Source organism: Thalassophryne amazonica, chromosome 4 (assembly GCF_902500255.1).
Source record: "Thalassophryne amazonica chromosome 4, fThaAma1.1, whole genome shotgun sequence".
NCBI classification, from domain to species: Eukaryota; Metazoa; Chordata; class Actinopteri; order Batrachoidiformes; family Batrachoididae; genus Thalassophryne; species Thalassophryne amazonica.
This window is the reverse complement of record NC_047106.1, coordinates 65,095,600-65,116,022: the sequence shown is the minus strand read 5'-3', so window position 1 is coordinate 65,116,022 and position 20,423 is coordinate 65,095,600.

Genomic DNA, 20,423 nt, shown 5'->3' with positions numbered 1-20,423 from the left:
GTCAGAACATCCTTTCAGTTACACCACAGCTGTGTCACACGCACATTGGAAACTCAATCGAATGGTGGTTGAGGTGCAGTTCCACTGAATTCACAACATTTGTACTTCAAGTCAGTACGCAAGTCAGACCGTTTGGATTGCGGTCGAGGGACCATCCAAACTGTCCGGCCATGTCGAATCCTGGCCAAATATCCCAATCAAGCCAGCCTTCACACTACAGACCAAATAAGGGCGAATGCTGATTTGACCCACACTCGGCCAAAGTCGATGTGCAATCCAAAGACCTCCAACAGCAGTCTCAGTGCACTTACAATAGCCAGGCTAATTCGCAGGGCCAGCTCAAATGTAGTGCACGACACCACAATCGCGGTGAGGTCAAGATGGTGAAAGCTCGCAGGGCAGTCAAAGTGTAGTGTGACAGCTGGCCAGACTGCATTTGAGGAGTATTCATCATGGTTAGGCACATCAAATCCTGTTGGCATATCCAGCTTGTGCCGTATGTGCACCTCCACTGGTTCATCATCATGCGATCCATCAAGTAGATTCCTCTTTCCATTTATTTATTTCATTGTAATTTCTGTTATTAGGAACCTAAGCCGTCAGATGATCACAGCTCATGCGCAAACACTGAGGTGAACAGATCATGGCACACCTGACCGCTGCATCATCGCAACTCAAAGCTGGAGAACACATGTCCTAGCATGTAGAACATCCAGCCCTCTTCAAGCTGTGGTGACGCACGTGTCGGCAGGCCCTCGTGACATGGAAAAAAATAAAAACACAATTCAACTTTGGAACATGTTCAGCTGCGCCTCAGCGCACACTGTGGAAACCATCAGCCAAGGTGCCCCAAGTGAAAATATCTGTGTGATCCTGTGATCAGCCATATTAAATACTAACAGACAAAAATAAATCCATTTGCTTCCTCAATTCCAACACTGACACGCCCCAGCACCAAGTCATCAAGCATCAATTAAACATCATTGTCAGTAACAAGATTGTCTTACATTTCAACGGTACATTCATTGTTCATGTAATGTTTGATAGTCTCTCATTATTTTGTCCTTCAATTTATGAACATTTGTACGAGATTTAACTGCTTCTGCACGCTGTGAGAGTGCACATCAGTGCGGATGCGGTATCACACCAGTTATCGTGGCTGCACTCTGTTTGTGCACGTGCACATACTAATAGTGCATGAATCCATCGCCGGGGGATCCTCCCACATTCTCGGTGATTGTATGGCATCTGTACACGGCTGTCCGACCATCTGTCCCTCCTGACCGCTTCACTACTTTTGGCATTTTCTTCCATTCGGCTTATTTTAAGCTCCCTCATGCTCAGTGTGAAGGAGACTTAACATTTGGTCAATGCAGAGTGACAAACAACAATATATTCAAAAAACAAAATTAAACATTTTTGTTTTGAACATTTATTATGCACTGATCTGAAATTTTCTTTATATATTACTGTACATCACTTTTGTAAGCCAAAGACTTTGGTGAACCCATTTCTACCACTATAACTGTTTGTCAACATGAATAAAAGTGTATTTTCAATATAGAATTTGAGAAAAGAAGAAATTTCAAACAAAGCTTTTCATTTTTTAATCTTAGAGCTAAATTATTTCTCTATACAGTATTCTAGACAAAATAGGTGACATATATTGTGAGAGCTGGGTTGGTTGTAAACATTTTGATATGCAACACATGGGAATTATACAAAAAAGTACAGTAAAATGAGGATTTCTGAAAGTATGAACACATCTAGAAAAATAACCCTGTACCCCAAAGGGTAAACTGAAATTATGATGAGAAAAGAATAAAGTGTGGAAGGTTCTCGGTTCAAACCATACCCATGCCACAGTTCTCCATGCAATGTGGAGTTGCATCAGAAAGGGCATCTGTCATAAAACTTGTGCCAACTCAACATGCAGATCCACTTTGGTCAGCTGTGGCGACCCCGAGTGACAACAAGGAGCAGCTGAAGTGACTTACTATTTGATTTCATCATCTGCAAATCCACTGTTATCTTCTTTTGTGTATGCACCTGTTGGAAGTAATCAATGGCCATCCCTCTATTCAAGTGCTGATGACTTACTCGAATAAATGATCCTTCTCTGTTAGCTGGAAAAGAAAAAAGAAAGCACTTTCATGGTGAATGACATTTCAATTAGCCTCTTGTCCTCTGCCCCCTCTTGTCCACTAGTAATCAGATTGTGAGTTGAATAAAGGACAACTCAGGTCATTAAAATGTTCTCAGAATCTCACCAGATTTACTGTAGGCTGCAGATGTTGCTTTCCTTTGCTGGACATTGAGTGCTGCTTTCTCAATTTTTACTCCTCAGATGAAATAAAAGCTATTGCTGTTGCTGTAAATGCTGAGAAAAAAATGATTTTCCAGTGTATGAAACGCTTTATGAGGTCTATTAGAAAAGTATTCGACCTTATTATTTTTTTCAAAAACCATATGGATTTGAATCACGTGTGATTGCGTCAGATAAGCTTGAACCCTCGTGCGCATGCGTGAGTTTTTCCACGCCTGTCGGTTGTGTCATTCGCCTGTGAGCAGGTGTCGGTGGTTTTTCCATCAAGTGATTATCCGATTGTGGATTGTGGATGTGCCTGGACATGCCAGAACATGTCCCATGAGGCTTCATCACGGCGTTGCTTTGCGCCATGCGGCACTGCTGCGACGTGCGGAGGAATTCCGCCACGTCTTTTCACAATTCCTGTGCTAGTCAGATGACATCCCAGATAAAACACAGCATCCAGTTTGGAAATGAACGGCACATTCCACTGTTACAGGAGTGTTACAAGAGGAGCGGAGGCATCGCGCGTCGTGGCGGTGCCACATGGTGCACAGCAACACCGCGATGAAGCCTCACGGGACATGTTCTGGCATGTCCAGGCACATCCACAATTTCTCGGATAATCACTCAATGGAAAAACCACCGACAGCTGTCTGAACGCCATCTCAAAGCCGTCCTGTGAGACCAAAACGGATGTGTTCCTTTGTCTCACTCCATCAGCAAATCGGTCGTGACGCGCGAAGCCTCCGCTCGGCTTTCCATGACAAAATCTCTTGTTAAAAAGTGAAATCTGCCGGAAAATGGTTGATGTCCAGCTCTGGTGATAACCAGAGAAAGTGCACACGACGGTCTCGATCCACAGAGCCATCCGTTTAGAAATGATCCGGTGGTTTGTGGCTCTCGATGGTGGCACGGAGCGCGGCGTGCCGAGCGTCCTTAAGGCCGTCCTTAAAGCTGTAGTAACAGTCCTTATTCTTTGTGAAGCCCGTAAAATTTTCACCGAAAGCCAGATAAATTTTTCGAATGGTTTCCAGCTGCCAGTCTCTAACAGTTTCTGAAAAAATTCTGATGGAAAAAAAAGCCCAAATCATTCCGCCATTTCCTGACAATGAAAATCCGCCGAGGGGGTGGACCACTCCTCACTCAAAGCCTGCTCACAGGCGAATGACGCAACCGACAGGCGTGGAAAAACTCACGCATGCGCACGAGGGTTCAAGCTTGTCTGACACAATCACACGTGATTCAAATCCATATGGTTTTTGAAAAAAATAATAAGGTCGGATACTTTTCTAATAGACCTCGTATATGCTCCCTCATTTTTTTCCAGCATTTTTCTATATTGCTCAGCCCCTCACAGGGGCCTAGGAATAGTATTCCATGTCTTCCATTTAGTGCTCTCCAGTAAGATGTTGATTCAAAGTAGATTGCCAAATTATATAGACAAAACAACATGACAGTGTAATCAGACAATCAGAGAACTGTTAAAGCTTTTGAAGAATATATGTTGACAAAGGAAAAAACAAAACAAAAAACAATGAATTTGTGCTCAAGGTTCTCTCGCATCTTCTCGAGAGGAGGAGTACAGGAGCCCAGTGAAGGACTTTTCTGCCTGGTGCCACACAAAACATCAACAGCTCAAAACCTCAAAGACAAAGTAGCTGGTCATTGATGTTGGGAAGTGAGGTAGAGGCTGTGGATTTCTACAAATACCTCAGGCTGTGGCTGGACATCAAACTGGACTGGACAACCCACACCACCCACCTACAGGAAGGGACAGAGCAGACTGTACTTTCTGAGGAGACTGCGGTCGTTTAACCCTCTGGGGTCCGAGGGCATTTTTTGGACAGTTCACTTGCCTGGCATAAATGTTTTATTATTGATATTAGCAACTCTCCCTGCATCCCACAATCAAGTTTTATGTCTCTTTTTTTTCAGGACAACCTGTGCTTTCAGAATATATATGTTTTTGTTGTGTTTTATAAGTGTAATAAAGGTTTACAATCAAAAATAAGGAAGGAAAAAATAAAGCGAAAAATAATTTTCCACACACATTTATTCAAAACACACAGCAAACTATAATAAACAACTGTTTTGATACTTTATAAAGGTAATTTGAGGTCTTTCAAACAATAAACACAAATGCACATTTTAAACAATATATACAAAATGGTCTATGCATTTTGTTGTCCACTGATATGGTAAACAGTGCTTTACGCAGAGAAAGCAACACAGTTATCCAGTAACATTCACATGCAAACTAGTGGAGCAGTCCTGATAGTTACACACTCTTTGTTTGAGCACGTGGGATTGTCATCAGAGGTTCTCCGTCTGCTCCTGCTTTCACTGATCGCTGTGCGTAATGGCGCAGGGTGCACTGAGTATGTACTAATAGTATGTACTCATTGGAGCACCCAGGGGGCTATTCAAACGGGCCAACTAGTAACACATCACTCCTGAAAACGATCTTTGGCTTTTCACGTGAGGTAAATCTGCCCTACGATTGGATTTTTGGAAAACCATGTGACGGTGAACCAATTCCGATTGGACACTCATATTGCGCATGTCGTCACACAGCTTCTATGAGGAGTACAAAGATGGCCGATGGCTGGGTCGAAAGTCCGTGGAGTTAACTTTTCAGCAAAAAAAGAGTAAGTTTCTATCTTATATCATTCAAAAGTTTGGTCTTAGCCATCGTATACGACGGCGTCGACCCCAGAGGGTTAACATCTGCAGGTAACTCCTGTGGATGTTCTACTAGTCCGTAGTAGCCAGCATCCTCTTTTACACTGTGGTGTGCTGGGGAGGGTTGGGGGTGGCTGAGCAGCACATCCAAGACGGACACATCCAGGCTGGATAAACTGATCAGGCAAGCTAACGCTCTGGTTTCCATGAAGCTGAACTGTTTGGTGACAGTGGCAGAGACATTATGGACAATGCCAGTCACCCTCTGCACACTGTCATCAGCAACCAGAGGAGCCTCTTCAGCCACAGACTGCTCCGTCGCAAGTGCAGAACCAACAGACTGAAAAACTCCTTTGTCCCTCAGGCCATCAGACTGTACAACTCTGCACTCAGGGGGAGGAGGAGTAACAGGAAGACAGAGGACGGGAAGGAGAGAAAAAATAGTTGCCAGTAAACCAGTACTACTTGTAGTATCAGTATGTCTGGTATTTATGTTTATGTATTTATGTTTATATTTACAAACTGTTTTTACTTTCACTTTTGATACTCTGTGTGCTTCTTACCATTTGTGCTGATATACAATTCTGCTGGAACCTCAATTTCCCTGAGGGAGTCTTCCCAAGGAATCAAAAAGTTCTATCTAATCTAATTGAATCCAATCCAATCTAATCTAATCTAATCCAGTTTGTATGTGTCTGTGACACTGCAATATTACATTTAGTGTCTCTTTGATGGTTTTACTCTTTCTATGAACCTTTGATATGCAAAGATAAGCTGCTAATTCAAAATAAAACTTGAACAAGTAATAGAGTCTTTCTGTGCAAGCACATATTCCTAGGATTGAAAAAGCCTAGGCATGCACTTGAAAATGAAGAGAGTCACAAAAGGAATTAATTAATTAATACATAATAAATAATTACTACATCCCCTTCATTTTAACACAATAACACGCACACACACACACACACACACACACACACACACACACACACACACACACACACACACACACACACACACACACACACACACAGTTATGATCTTCTCCATCAAGAAACTGAAAGAAAATATTATGAGGATAAACCTTTTTGGCATTGGTGAACATTGAAGAACTACATCAATCAAAAAAGCAAAATTTCTTTATTTATTTTATTATGTCATATCCCATAGGCATGTCTGCCACCTGCAGGACAGTGACTGTAGGTGTGATGGAGGCCAGCAGGACTCGCTGTACATGTGGTAGTCATATGGACTCACTCCCCCTGACAGCCAAGGTATACGAGGGCTGTCAATAAAGTAACGGTCCTTTTTATTTTTTTCAAAACCTATATGGATTTCATTCATATGTTTTTACGTCAGACATGCTTGAACCCTCGTGCGCATGCGTGAGTTTTTCCACGCCTGTCGGTGACGTCATTCGCCTGTGAGCACTCCTTGTGGGAGGAGTCGTCCAGCCCCTCGTCGGAATTCCTTTGTCTGAGAAGTTGCTGAGAGACTGGCGCGTTGTTTGATCAAAATTTTTTCTAAACCTGTGAGACACATCGAAGTGGACACGGTTCGAAAAATTAAGCTGGTTTTCAGTGAAAATTTTAACGGCTGATCAGAGATTTTGAGGTGATTCTGTCGCTTTAAGGACTTCCCACGGTGCGAGACGTCGCTCAGCGCTCTCAGCCGCCGTCGTCAGCCTGTTCAAGCTGAAACCCTCCACATTTCAGGTTCTATTGATCCAGGACGTCGTGAGAGAACAGAGAAGTTTCAGAAGAAGTCGGTTTCAGCATTTTATCCAGATATTCCACTGTTAAAGGAGATTTTTTTAATGAAAGACGTGCGGACGGGTCCGCGCGTCGGGACGCAGCCGCTGCGACGCTCCGCCACAGGAAAAACACCTCTGTTGAAAGCCTTAAGGACAAGTTGGAACATGTCCTGTCTGTTAAACAATTTCTCATATACTCACTCCACTGAAAGCCATCTGTTTTGAAACAAGGTTCGGTCAGATCGGCACACAGAAATGATCACACAGACTGCATTTTGCTAGAACAAACAGGCGTATATTTATTCCCCACAAAAGCAGTTACATCAAACACAAGTGGTTGCAGCGCATAAAATATCTCTTTCTCTCTTACCGTGACGCCTTTAAGGTGGAGAGCCAACACCTTCGGCAGAGTGCGCTTGTCAACCGGCTGGGCGTTCGTACGTAACCCGCAGCAGACTCTATCGGAGCATGGCTCTGCCCCCTCTTTTCTAGTGTGTGCGCGAAGGGAGGGTGAGTGGCCATCTCAAACTCCCTGGCGCACATAATTCCTTTAATCAACAGGCATCTGAAAGTTATTTCCTCTTGCAAAAACATAATAACCCCAGCTCTTCACTCCCAGTTCAGAATGACCCCAGCATGCTTCACTCCCAGTCGTTAGTGGCTACAAAAACAAATTCGTGCAATCAGTGTAATAATAACAAGTACATCATTAGGGTTATTTTAAGACAGGGGCAAAACAACATAATCTTTTCTCCACACACCATCAAAAGCCGCCTGGATTTTACAAATGGTTATCAACACGGAGGTGTTTTTCCTGTGCCGCCGCACCGCGTCGGCTGCGTCCCGACGCGCGGATCCGTCCGCACGTCTTTCATTAAAAAAATCTCCTTTAACAGTGGAATATCCAGATAAAATGCTGAAACCGACTTCTTCTGAAACTTCTCTGTTCTCTCACGACGTCCTGGATCAATAGAGCCTGAAATGTGGAGGTTTTCAGCTTGAACAGGCTGACGACGGCGGCTGAGAGCGCTGAGCGACGTCTCGCACCGTGGGAAGTCCTTAAAGCGACAGAATCACCTCAAAATCTCTCATCAGCCGTTAAAATTTTCACTGAAAACCAGCTTAATTTTTCGAACCGTGTCCACTTCGATGTGTCTCACAGGTTTAGAAAAAATTTTGATCAAACAATGCGCCAGTCTCTCAGCAACTTCTCAGACAAAGGAATTCCGACGAGGGGCTGGACGACTCCTCCCACAAGGAGTGCTCACAGGTGAATGACATCACCGACAGGCGTGGAAAAACTCACGCATGCGCACGAGGGTTCAAGCATGTCTGACGTAAAAACATATGAATGAAATCCATATAGTTTTTGAAAAAATAAAAAGGACCGTTACTTTATTGACAGCCCTCGTACTCAGGCCACTCAGAGAAGAGCCCAGGTTTTAGCCAGCTGGTCATGGCATCCACCTCCCACGCTGGAGATCGCGTGAGTTCTTGGTTTGAGATGTCCTGGGACTTATCTGGTGCAACTTATATACCCAAAAAAATCATGTTTCAGGACTACAAATTTTCATTACAGCAAAAATTAGAAACACATCAAAATGACTTTAAAAAAAAACAAAACAGAAATGGACAGAGCTCAACTAATACAGCATGTGTTTAAACCCGAGTTAGGTCGCACATAAAGCATTCATTACAGGAGTGATCATGATGGTGTCACTACTTTGAGCCTTTCCTCATGTCGGGCTCCAGAAATAAAATACAATTAGCAGACTTGTAATGTCTTGTACTGAGGATCATTTGGGGCAGACCTTGGACATGATGGAGAAGGACAGAAGTTTAAATTTGTTTGAATCAAACAATGGTTTGATTCAAACAAATTATCGCTTCACTTTGGTAAAACTAAGTGTGTCATATTTGGAAACAAGTCCAGGAATTTCTGCAGAAATTTATCACTAAATGATATTGAAACTGAAATTGTAACTGATACAAAGGCCCAATCTCAATTCTCTTTTGTACCCCTTCTCCTTCGAATGGCCCTACCCCTACCCCTACGCCTACCCCTTTAAAACAAGGGGTAAGGTGAAGGGGTATGCCTCCACCCCTATGAAATGAGACACCCCTTCGCCTTACGGGGAAAAAACTGCCCGTGTCAAACTGCCGTCTTCACTGTTTGTCAGCATGGCAGCTGAAGCGCAACTTGTTGCAGTAGCCTGTTTGTTCTTTTTATTTTCTCACTTTTCTGCGTAAATGCAAAGAAATAGGAGAAGTCGCAGATTTTGTCGACGCATCGCAATCATGTCAGAGAATTTTGTGGTATTAATAATTAATTTAATTAATTACTAATTTATAATAATAATAACAATGATAATAAATAGTATTAATAATTAATGAATTAGTAATTAATTAATGTTAATAGTACTAATAAAAATTAATAATTAATAGTAGTAATGATTAATATTGTTAATTGATTAATCATAAATTTATTGATTAGTAATTAATTAATTCAATAATTGATTAGTAATTAAAATAAATAAACACTTGAAATATATCAGTCTGTGTGGAATGAATGTATAGATTATAGAAGTTTCACTTTTTGAATGGAATTATGGAAATAAATTAACTTTTTCATGATATTCTAATTATTTGACCATCACTTAGTTCTGTTAACCTTATATTTCTTTTTCAAATTCTCCCATTTTTTTGCATCCAGCTTTATTTCCTTTAGAAATTTCCTTGACAAATAGTAGCAGTCTATTAGGACGTAAGGTTATGTGTTACACATATACATGTGTGTGTATATATTTTCCAACTTACTCCCATCAGCTTATTAGGAGACAAGTGTGCTCAGGGCTCCCTGTTTGTTTACAAGATACACACACGTTACAGACCCTGAAATCCAACAGCAGGGATTGATATTATCCAAAGATTTATGAACATACAAATTAACAAGCTTATCCTTTATTATGATTTTCTCCATTGTGAAAAATAAAAGTGTCTTATCGTAGCGTTCGTGTGTATATGCATTATAAGGCCTCAGCACACGAGTGAAGTTATGATATTCCTCAGAACGACAATATACGCAACATGCATCCAGCAGCATGCACGTTGGCAAGTTATAACTTTCTAAACATCGTAATTTCTAATGAAAGCCGCTGACATTTTTTGCGACTCTTTCGGCGCCTTGTTTGTTTTTGTGGAGACAGCAGTAAGCGCCTCCGACCCCTCCAAATGGAGTGTGCATCCAGATTCACTCCGTTTGAAGGGGTTTATAGCCCTCCGCCTACCCCTCCGCCTTGCTCCAAAAAGAGAATTGAGGCACCCCTCTGTCTCTCATGCCCACACAAAACGGAGGGGAAGGGGTAAGGGGAAGGGCCAAGGGGTAGAATTGAGATTCAGTCTAAATTTATTGGTGTTGTTATTGATGACAAACTGAGCTGGAAATCACTTTTTTTTTATCTAAAATGTCAAAAGTCATTGCAATCTTGCATAAAGCACAAGATTTCATTTCCCAATGCTCATTAACTATTTTATGTCATTCCATTGCTCGTTCCATATATGACCAATTGTTTTGAGGTATGGGGAAATACGTATAAAAGTAATACTATTCCAATATTTTTGTTGCAAAAGAAGAATATAAGAATTATTTAAATTTCAATGTATTTTCATTTATATAGTGCCAAATCATAACAAAGTCACCTCAAGGTGCTTCCCATAATTAAGGTCGAAACTTACTAACCCCCAGGGCAAGCACACCTGTGACAGTTGTAAGGAAAAACTCCCTCTGACGATTTGAGGTAGAAACCTCAAGCAGACCAGACTCAAAGGGGTGACCCTTTGCTTGGGCCATGCTACGACACATTTTACAAAACAATTTACAAAATGAATATTATTTTTTGAAAAATTAAGGAATCAAACTACTGCAAAAAGTCATTGTGTTTCTGATAAAGGAGTTAACGTCTGGAATAACTGTCCTGACAATATTAAAGTACTTGGTACTTTGGTTAGGTTAAAAGGCATTACAAGAGTAAAGGCCCCCTAACACTTACACAACTTTGATCCGCGCACTTGAACGTACATCATCGTGACAATCCCACCAGCTGTGTTCCCAGCTGGATGCTGTGCTATGTTCCACTGGATGCCATGCATTGTGCCCTGGATGATGCGTATATAAAATGATTATTTTGTAGTGGATTAATCATTTTCTCTGCGAGTTGCCTGTTGAAAATGTCTCTAATTGCTTCCAGAATGTGCTAAATGAGGTGGAGAAAGCATTTGAAGCCATCCAAAAAGGTAATTATTTGTCATGGTTACATTGTCATGGATTGGTAAAACAATTGCATGTTCATTCCTTCTTGTGTGCATCTGTAAAAGTATGTTTATGAAAGATTTAACTTTTCTTTATAATCGTTCAGATGAGCTGCGCTCTGATGCAACCACTCGCACGCAGACGCTGTGTTTTTGACTTGTTTGCGCCATGTTCACTTGAGGTTCACATCATCAATGTGTGATGGAGATTTTGAACATTTCCAAATTTTCTTTAGTCACGTGCATGAATCCACGCACCGTTTACACCAGCTTACAATGAGTTTGAGAAGAGTTTACTCCTGTGCATGGCAGAGTGCCTGCAAGTGCATGCATCAAATTTGTGCAAGTGTCAGGGGGCCTTAATAAAATTGCTTGACTTTTTGTTATTGCTTTTGGGCTTGTTTGTTGTGCGTCATTGTTTATCTCGTTGAGTTTTGTAAATTTGAGTTAATTGACAAATATTGCACCTTTTTTGTATTTGTCATCATGGGTGTGTGTATGTGTAGGTACAACCCCAATTCCAATGAAGTTGTGACGTTGGGTTGTTGTTGTTGTCATCCATTCGGCTGCTCCCGATTCATTCGGAGTCACCACAGCGGATACAGCAAAATCTGCACTGGTATTTGACACATGTTTTACGCCGGATGCCCTTCCTGACTCAACTCCAGCTTAACCTGGAGAAACACACAGCCACTGGTGTTCCAAAGAGGTCTCCCATCCAAGTACTAACCAGGTCCCACACTGTTTAGCTTCTGAGATCTGATGGGATCAGACTGACACAGAGCAGACCAGCTGCATGAAGTTGGGATGTTGTGTAAAATGTAAATAAAAACAGAATACAATGATTTGCAAATCCTCTTCAACTTATATTCAATTGAATACACCACAAAGACAAGATATTTAATGTTCAAACTGATAAACTTTATTGTTTTTGTGCAAATATTTGCTCATTTTGAAATGAATGCCTGCAACACGTTTCAAAAAAGTTGGGTTGGGGCAAGAAAAGACTGGGAATGTTGATGAATGCACAAACAACACCTAATTAGAAACAGCTGAGTGTCATGATTGGGTATAAAAGGAGCATCCCCAAAAGTCTCAGCCATTCACAAGCAAAGATGGGGCAAGGATCACCACTTTGTGAACAACTGCGTGAAAAATAGTCCAACAGTTTAAGAACAATGTTTCTCAATGTTCAACTGCAAGGAATTTAGGGATTCCATCATCTACAGTCCTTAATATAATCAGGAGTCTCAGGGAATCTGGAGAACTTTCTACATGTAAGCGGCAAGGCTGAAAACCAACATTGAATGCCCATGACCTTCAATCCCCCAGGCGGCATTACATTAAAACTGACATGATTGTGTAAAGGATCTTACCACGTGGGTTCAGCAACACTTCAGAAAGCCAATGTCAGTTAACCCAGATCATTGCTACATCTACAATTGCAAGTTAAAACTCAACCATGCAAAGCGAAAGCCATACATCAACAACATCCAGAAATGCCACCGCCTTCTCTGAGTCTGAGCTCATTTGAAATGGACAGACATAAAATGGAAAACTGTGCTGTGCTCTGATGTGTCCACATTTCAGATTGTTTTTGGAAAACATGGACATCGTGTCCTCCGGACAAAAGAGGAAAAACACCATCCAGATTGTTACCAGCGCAAAGTTCAAAAGCCAGCATGTGTGATGGTATGGGGGTGTGTAAGTTGCCCATGGCATGGGCAACTTACACATCTGTGATGGCACCATCAGTGCTGCAATGTACATCCAGGTTTTGCAGCAACACATGTTGCCATCCAAGCAATGTCTGTTTCAGGGACGTCTCTGCTTATTTCAGCAAACAGCGTGTCTTCATAGTAAAAGATTGCGGGTACTAGACTGGCCTGCCTACAGTCCAGACCTCTCGCCCATTGAAAATGTGTGGCGTATTATGAAGTGCAAAATATGACAACGGAGACCCCAGAGTGTTGAACAACTGAAGTCGTACATCAAGCAAGAATAGGAAAGAATTCTACCTACAAAGCTTCAACAATTAGTGTTCTTGGTTCCAAAACACTTATTGAGTGTTGTTAGAAGGAAAGGTGATGTAACACTGTGGTAAACATACAACTGTCCCAGCTTTTTTGAAATGTGTTGCAGGCATCCATTTCAAAATGAGCAAATATTTGCACAAAAATAATAAAGTTTATCAGTTTGAACATTAAATATCTTGTCTTTGTGGTGTATTCAATTGAATATAGGTTGAAGAGGATTTGCATATCATTGTATTCTGTTTTTATTTACATTTTACACAACATTCCAACTTCATTGGAATTGGGGTTGTAATATCAGAGCTGATGTAGTGTAATTTACACACCCACAAGCCCTCAGAAACTCTGACTGTTCTCAACCATGTAAACATTGAACATGGATCATTAATTTATTCATTTTCTAAATTACTCCAATCAAGGGGCTGGAGCCATTCCGAGCAGTCAGAGGGCATGTGGCAGGGTACACACTAGACAGAATGCCAGTCTTTTGCAGAAAGACAAACACATTCACACTCTCACTCCCACATACAATCACCTAACTCCACATGTCTTTTGGAGGTGGGAGGAAGCAACCGGATGGAACCCACACGAACACTGGGAGAAAATGCAAACTGCACTCAGAAAAGGCTGTGCAGGAAGCAGTCCCGGGATCTTCTTGCTGTGAGGCAACAGTGCTAACCACGAAGCCACCATGTCACCCTCACTCTCATGTGTGTATCAAAATTGTGATTCAAGGCTTGGGTGGGCCACAGAAGATGTATGGATTTCAAAGTCAGTTTTAGTTTGGGAATAGTTGGTGTAGCTCTAACAAACCTTAGCAAGCACAATAACAAAGGAACACCACCCTGACCCCACCCTCTTTTTTTGTCATTTTACAAAAGCAGCCTCAAGCAGACATGACCCATTTGGGTTACAATCTGTTCTGGCCATTCTCTCAAAACAGAACAGAACACATGACACATGTTTGACAATAACATGCTACAACTTATAACAGGAAAGATGCAACTGAGAGTGGCAGGATAACAACTGAGTATACAACAGCGAGGTGAAGGTCAGAATTTTATGAGATAATAGTATTTTATGTGTCATGTACAGCACTTTGTGGAAGATGTAGTTGTGTGTAGTGCTATATAAATAAAGCTGAGTTGAGCTGAGAGTTACAGAGAAACAGAGTGCACAGTCTTTGGGCATGTTGAAGTACGATCTAAGTCATTCTAAGAAGTGATATTCAGAAGTTCACTCCACGCCAACTAGAATCCTGTTGGTCTCTAAGACATGTCTCCACCCATGTAAGTGGCTTCCTCAGTTCAAAAGAATTTCTAGATAGTCTATGCCTGGTGGTGTTGATGGCAATTTGGATATACTGTTTGGTGGGGTTGAATTTGCAATGAAGTAGATCAGAGTCACCCAAGGCAGCTTGAAGAAACAGGAGCAAATCAAATCAATTTTATTTATATAGTGCCAAATCACAAGAAACAGTTGCCCCAAGGCGCTTTATATTGTAAGGCAAAAGCCATACAATAATTACAGAAAAACCCCAACGGTCAAAACGACCCCCTGTGAGCAAGCACTTGGCAACAGTGGGAAGGAAAAACTCTTTTAACAGGAAGAAACCTCCAGCAGAACCAGGCTCAGGGAGGGGCAGTCTTCTGCTGGGACTGGTTGGGGCTGAGGGGAGAGAATCAGGAAAAAGACATGCTGTGGAAGAGAGCAGAGATCAATTGGGGTAGTCTGGACAGTACTTCACTACCTCCAGACTGTAGCAGGATCCAGAAGAATATAATATGTGTTTTAGGTTATCTGAAATTATCACTTGTGGATAATTTTACCTCGAATACTGGGGGCACCACCTATGACTGAATGATATTATAATAAGGTTATAATATCACTGAATTTAGGGTCAGTCAATAGGAAATATTAAAATCAATCTCTAATCTTCAGGAGTAAGTTCCACATGTCAAGTCCGACCCCATCTGTAAAACCATACAAAATCACAGACACCTTCACACGTTTAAACATTTATTTAACTCAGACAGGAGTTAAATAACAGTGCATATCACAGTCAGGCAATTTGATGATGATGAATTTCACTGAGCAATTATTATATGACGTTCAGACAATTTGGTTTAGTTGCGGGAATTTAAGAATGAATTTCGTCCTAATCAGCAGGGAATTTACTTTGGTATTTATTAATGTGAGATGGTTAGTGAAGGTGAATAGGATTAAATAAAAGCCACTCTGTTTTTATCTGACACCATAGCCCGGTCTTAGTTTGGAGGCGCTGTGCAGATCGGCCTCTGTAGGTCAGGTGCTGGAATCGTCTCGTTTTCAGTCAATGATCTGTCTGTCACACAGCTGCTTCAGGAACCTTGATGAAGAGACTCTGCCGGTCACCATGCCCGGTTTCGTTGGTTACTGGGGACGCCTTCCGTTGTTAAGCTGTGACTTGCGGCGGCGGTTCAAATTGCTGTTGACGTCTCAGCTGACCTGGATGTTTTTATCTCTGCAGTGCTTGGGATCGTCAGAATAAAGGCTTAAGTGTCTTTATTTTTTCTATTTGCCAAAACAAAAATTCATCTTTGGAAGCCGGATCAAATCACAAAACTCGACACAGAAATAGTTGACTTTGTAAGAAAAATGTTGAAAAAGATGTTGAAAATGTTGAAAAAGTTCAAGAAGAAAAAAGGTTTTAATTTGAAAAATCACAAAAGGAAGTTCAATGTGCCTGCGTGGGTTACCTGCAGGTTATCTGTAGGAAAAAGGAAAAAATAATTTCTTGTTGGCGAGCACAAAAAAGAAATAAGTTTTACACAACACGTAGTTGCAGACAAAGGGTCATGAAAATTTTTGACAGCTAGACAGCATCTCAAGACCCAAGAAAAGAAGAGTAAGTGGTCGGCGCGTAAGAGAGAAGAGAGCATTTCCCCGGGGGCGCCTGCTTTTAAAAGGTTAAAAGCTCCACCCCCAATAATTCTGGGTACTGTAGTTTTCTTTGTGTTTCTTTGTCTAGTGTTATAATAAATCACTGACCACTCTTAGATTCCTGCTTTAAAACCAAACAAGTCCTGTAGGATAACTCTTGTAAATGGTTTTCCGTGGAAATACACAAACATAATTATATGAAAAAGCACACTTGATAAACTTCCTACGATCTATGATCAGAACACAAAATACCATATATAGATTTCATGTGTGAGGCTAAATGATCACATTTGTTTCTTTCTTTCCTCTTTTCTTCTAGTTACAACAGCAAAGTACAGCTTTTTAAAGGTGGTTGAACTTTATAATACTGTACAAGCCGGTCACATGCCCTTCCCCAATTTGTCCAACAGAGGTCACTCTTTTTCCATGAACTGTGAGAGACTGGTTTTCGGGTCTCCTCACAAAATGTGAAATCTGTTAATCTGGGGTCGACTTTATCCAGACAAACGGGACTGTGATCAACAAGTTGATGGCAATTCTTCAGTCAGATGATTTTACTTGAATCTTGTTGCAAAGACATAGTTTTTAGACTTTTGGGAGAAAGTATGTTCTTCCGGTGTCTGTGTATTTTTAGATAAGAAAGGAGTTAGCACATCTGGTTTCGGGCTGATAAGGGAATTCACACCTCCATGAGGAATGCACTTTAGAGAATCTTAAATCCTGGAAAGGGTGGGGGTTTATAACACCAAGCCATCCTGTGTTGGCTCGGAGGGTCTCCCTTTGACACTTGGATATATACCAGGCCTTGCTGTGTTGGGTTCTTCTCTTTGAAGAAATTTATAGCCTTTGCTTAATGCAATCTTAGGACGTTGAATGTTGGTACAGCTTTCCTCTACAATACGGTTCCTGAGGCATCAACCCCGACAGAAAAACAGAGCTAATATTTAGATAGGTGATTCAGTGGATCCAGAAAGTATTCACAGAACTTCACTTTTTTCCACATTTTGTTATGTTACAGCGTTATTCCAAAATGATAAAATTATTTTTCCTCAAAACTCAAGACACAATAATGACAATGCAAATATATATATATATATATATATATATATATATATATATATATATATATATATATATATATATATATATATATATATATATAAACCCTTGCATGTACAGAAGTATTCACAGCACTTGCCATGAAACTCAAAAATGAGCTCAGGTGCATCCTGTTTCCATTGGTCATGCCTGAGATGTTTCTACAGCTTAATTGGAATCCACCTGGGGTAAATTCAGTTGATCAGACATAATTTGGAAAGGCACACGCCTGTCTACATATAAGGTCCCACAGTGCATGACAAAGCTCAGGTGCATCGTGTTTCCATTGGTCATGCCTGAGATGTTTCTACAGCTTAATTGGAGTCCACCTGGGGTAAATTCAGTTGATCAGACATAATTTGGAAATGCACACGCCTGTCTACATATAAGGTCCCACAGTGCATGACAGAGCACAGATCAGGCATGAAGTCAAAGGAATTGTCTCAAGGCACAAATCTGAGAAAGGGTAGAGAAACATTGTGGCTGCTTTGAAAATCCCAGTGAACTCAGTTGTATCCATTATCCATAAATGGAAGAATTTTGGATTCACGAGATTGGGGGAGACGGGCCTTTTGTCAGGGATGCGAACCCGGTGGTCACTCTGTCAGATCTCCAGCATTCCTCTGTGGAGAGAGGAGATCCTTCAAGAAGCACAACCATCTCTGCAGCAATCCACCACAATCAGGCTTGTATGGTAAAGTGGCCAGAAAGAAGCCACTCCTTAGTAAAATGTCAGCTCGCCTGGAGTTTACCAAAAGGCACCTGAAGGACTCACAGACAATGAGAAACAAAATTCTCTGGTGTGATAAGACAAACACTGAACATTTTGCATGAATGCAAGGCATCATGTTTAGAGGAAACCAGGCACCATCCCTACAGTGAAGCATGGTGGTGGCAGGCTCATGCTGTGGGGATGTTTTTCAGTGGCAGGAACTGGGAGACTAGTCAGGATTGAGGGAAAGATGAATGCAGCAATGTTCAGTGACATCCTGGATGAAAACCTGCTATTACGGTTGAGGACCAGGTTTGGATGTTGACCCAAATGCAGGAGCAGTAAGGCAGACAGTGAAATAAGAGTTTATTGAACAAAAAGGGGACTGCGCAGTGTAAGAACAAAAACTAGGAAAAACCACAATGACCGGACCAATAAGACAGACTGGACAGGGACTAGAAGCACAGGGACCTGACAGACGGGACATACAGGTCAGACAGGACAGGGACCAGATGAAGCAAGCCTGTGGAGCTACTGGAACTGGATAAACTACGCACAAATTCCACCAGTACCACAACATCCTGGAGGACATAGCGAGAACACCGGGCTCTCCGTGGATTACTGGCCAGCCCAGCAGGCAGGGAAGGTGGCGTAGAGACAGGAAGCAGAAGCGAGGATGTCAGTCCGGCTCCGATGCTATGCTATGTAAACAACCACACAAGCCAGCATTACCAAGCCTCTTCCTCTCCAACGCTAGATCCATCACACACAAAATGGACGAATTGGAGCTACAGATGGCCACAAACAGCTTTGTGCGGAACTGCAGCGTTATTTTTCATCACGGAGACGTGGCTTCACCCGCTGATCCCCGATGCTGCAGTCGAGCTAGCAGGCTGCACGCTACACCGGAAGGACAGAACCAGTGATTCGGGTAAGAGGTGGAGGGCTCTGTGTTTATGTGAACCGCGAGTGGTGCTGCAGCAGCAAGGTCATTGACTCTCACTGTTCTCCTGATTTAGAGGTGCTCATGCAGACCTTTTTATCTCCCAAGGGAGTTCACAGTAGTCGTTGTGTTTGCTGTTTACATCCCACGCGATACTAACATTAGCACGGCCCTTAGCCTCTTGCTTGCCTGTGTAAGCAAACAGCAGCTGGCCCACCCGGATGGCGTTTGTATTGTTGCTGGTGACTTCAACCAAGCGTGTTTAAAGACTGTGCTCCCTAAGTTTGTCCAGTACATGAAGTGTGCCACCAGAGGGGAAAATACTTTGGACCATGTCTACTCAAACATAAAACACGTATACAAAGTCACTCCCCTCCCACATCTCACTGGATCAGACCATCTCTGCCTGTCCCTCACCCCCACCTACACCCCCCCGGGCTGAGGCGAACAAAGCCACAACGGAAGACAATCCAAACCTGGCCTGAGGGAGCGCTCTCCCAGCTACAGGACTGCTGCTCACAGACTGTATGGGATTTATTCTCCAGCCACAACCTGCAGGAGTACACTGACACCATACTCTCTTACATTAAGAACTGTGTTGACACTGTCACCGTCAACAAAAGAGTCAGGGTTTTTCCAAACCAGAAGCCCTGGATGAACAGTGCAGTCCAGTCCCTATTAAAAAGCCGCAACACCGCCTTTAAATCAGGGGACAGGGCCCTGTACAGCGTGGCCAGGTCTGATCTGAAAAGAGGCATCAGAGGCCAAGGCTGCCTACAAGGAAAAGATAGAGGACCACTTTGCTGTAAATCATCCCAGAAGGATGTGGCAGGGAATAAATCATATAACCAACTACAGAAGCACCAACCCAGGAAATGCTAGGTCTGACGCCTCACTGGCAGAGGAGCTGAACCGCTTCTTTGCCCGCTTCGAAGCAGACAGACCAGCAGCAACTCCACACCCACCACCCTCCAGCACTAGCATGCTAACACTTCAGGAACACAAAGTGAGATGTGTGCTGCAGGCGGTGAACCCCAGGAAGGCGGCCAGCCCTGATGGTGTACCTGAAAAGGTACTGAAAGTGTGTGCTGACCAACTGGCTGGAGTTTTCACCTGCATCTTCAACCTGTCCCTGTCACAGGCCATCATTCCACCCTGCCTCAAATCCTCCACCATCATTCCAGTCTCAAAGAAGTCAGCAGTGGAGAGCATAAATGACTACAGGCCTGTTGCACTTACGCCTGTGGTCATGAAGTGCTTTGAAAGACTGGTCTCTCAGCACATCAGAGTCTGTCTGCCTCCCACTCTGGACCCCCACCAGTTTGCCTACAGGGCAAACTGCTCCACAGAGGACGCTATCACCACAGCTCTCCACACCGCGCTGAGCCACCTGGAGCACCAGGGGAGCTATGTGAGGATGCTCTTCTTGGACTTCAGCTCAGCCTTCAACCACATCATCCCGGAGATCCTGGTCCAGAAACTGACACATCTGGGCATCTCCACCCCCATCTTCCAGTGGATCAAGGACTTCCTCACAAACCGCCCACAGTCCGTGAAACTTGGCCCCCACCTTTTCTCCACCATCACACTCAGCACCGGTTCTCCTCAAGGCTGTGTACTGAGCCCCCTCCTGTTCACCCTTTACACACATGACTGCTCTC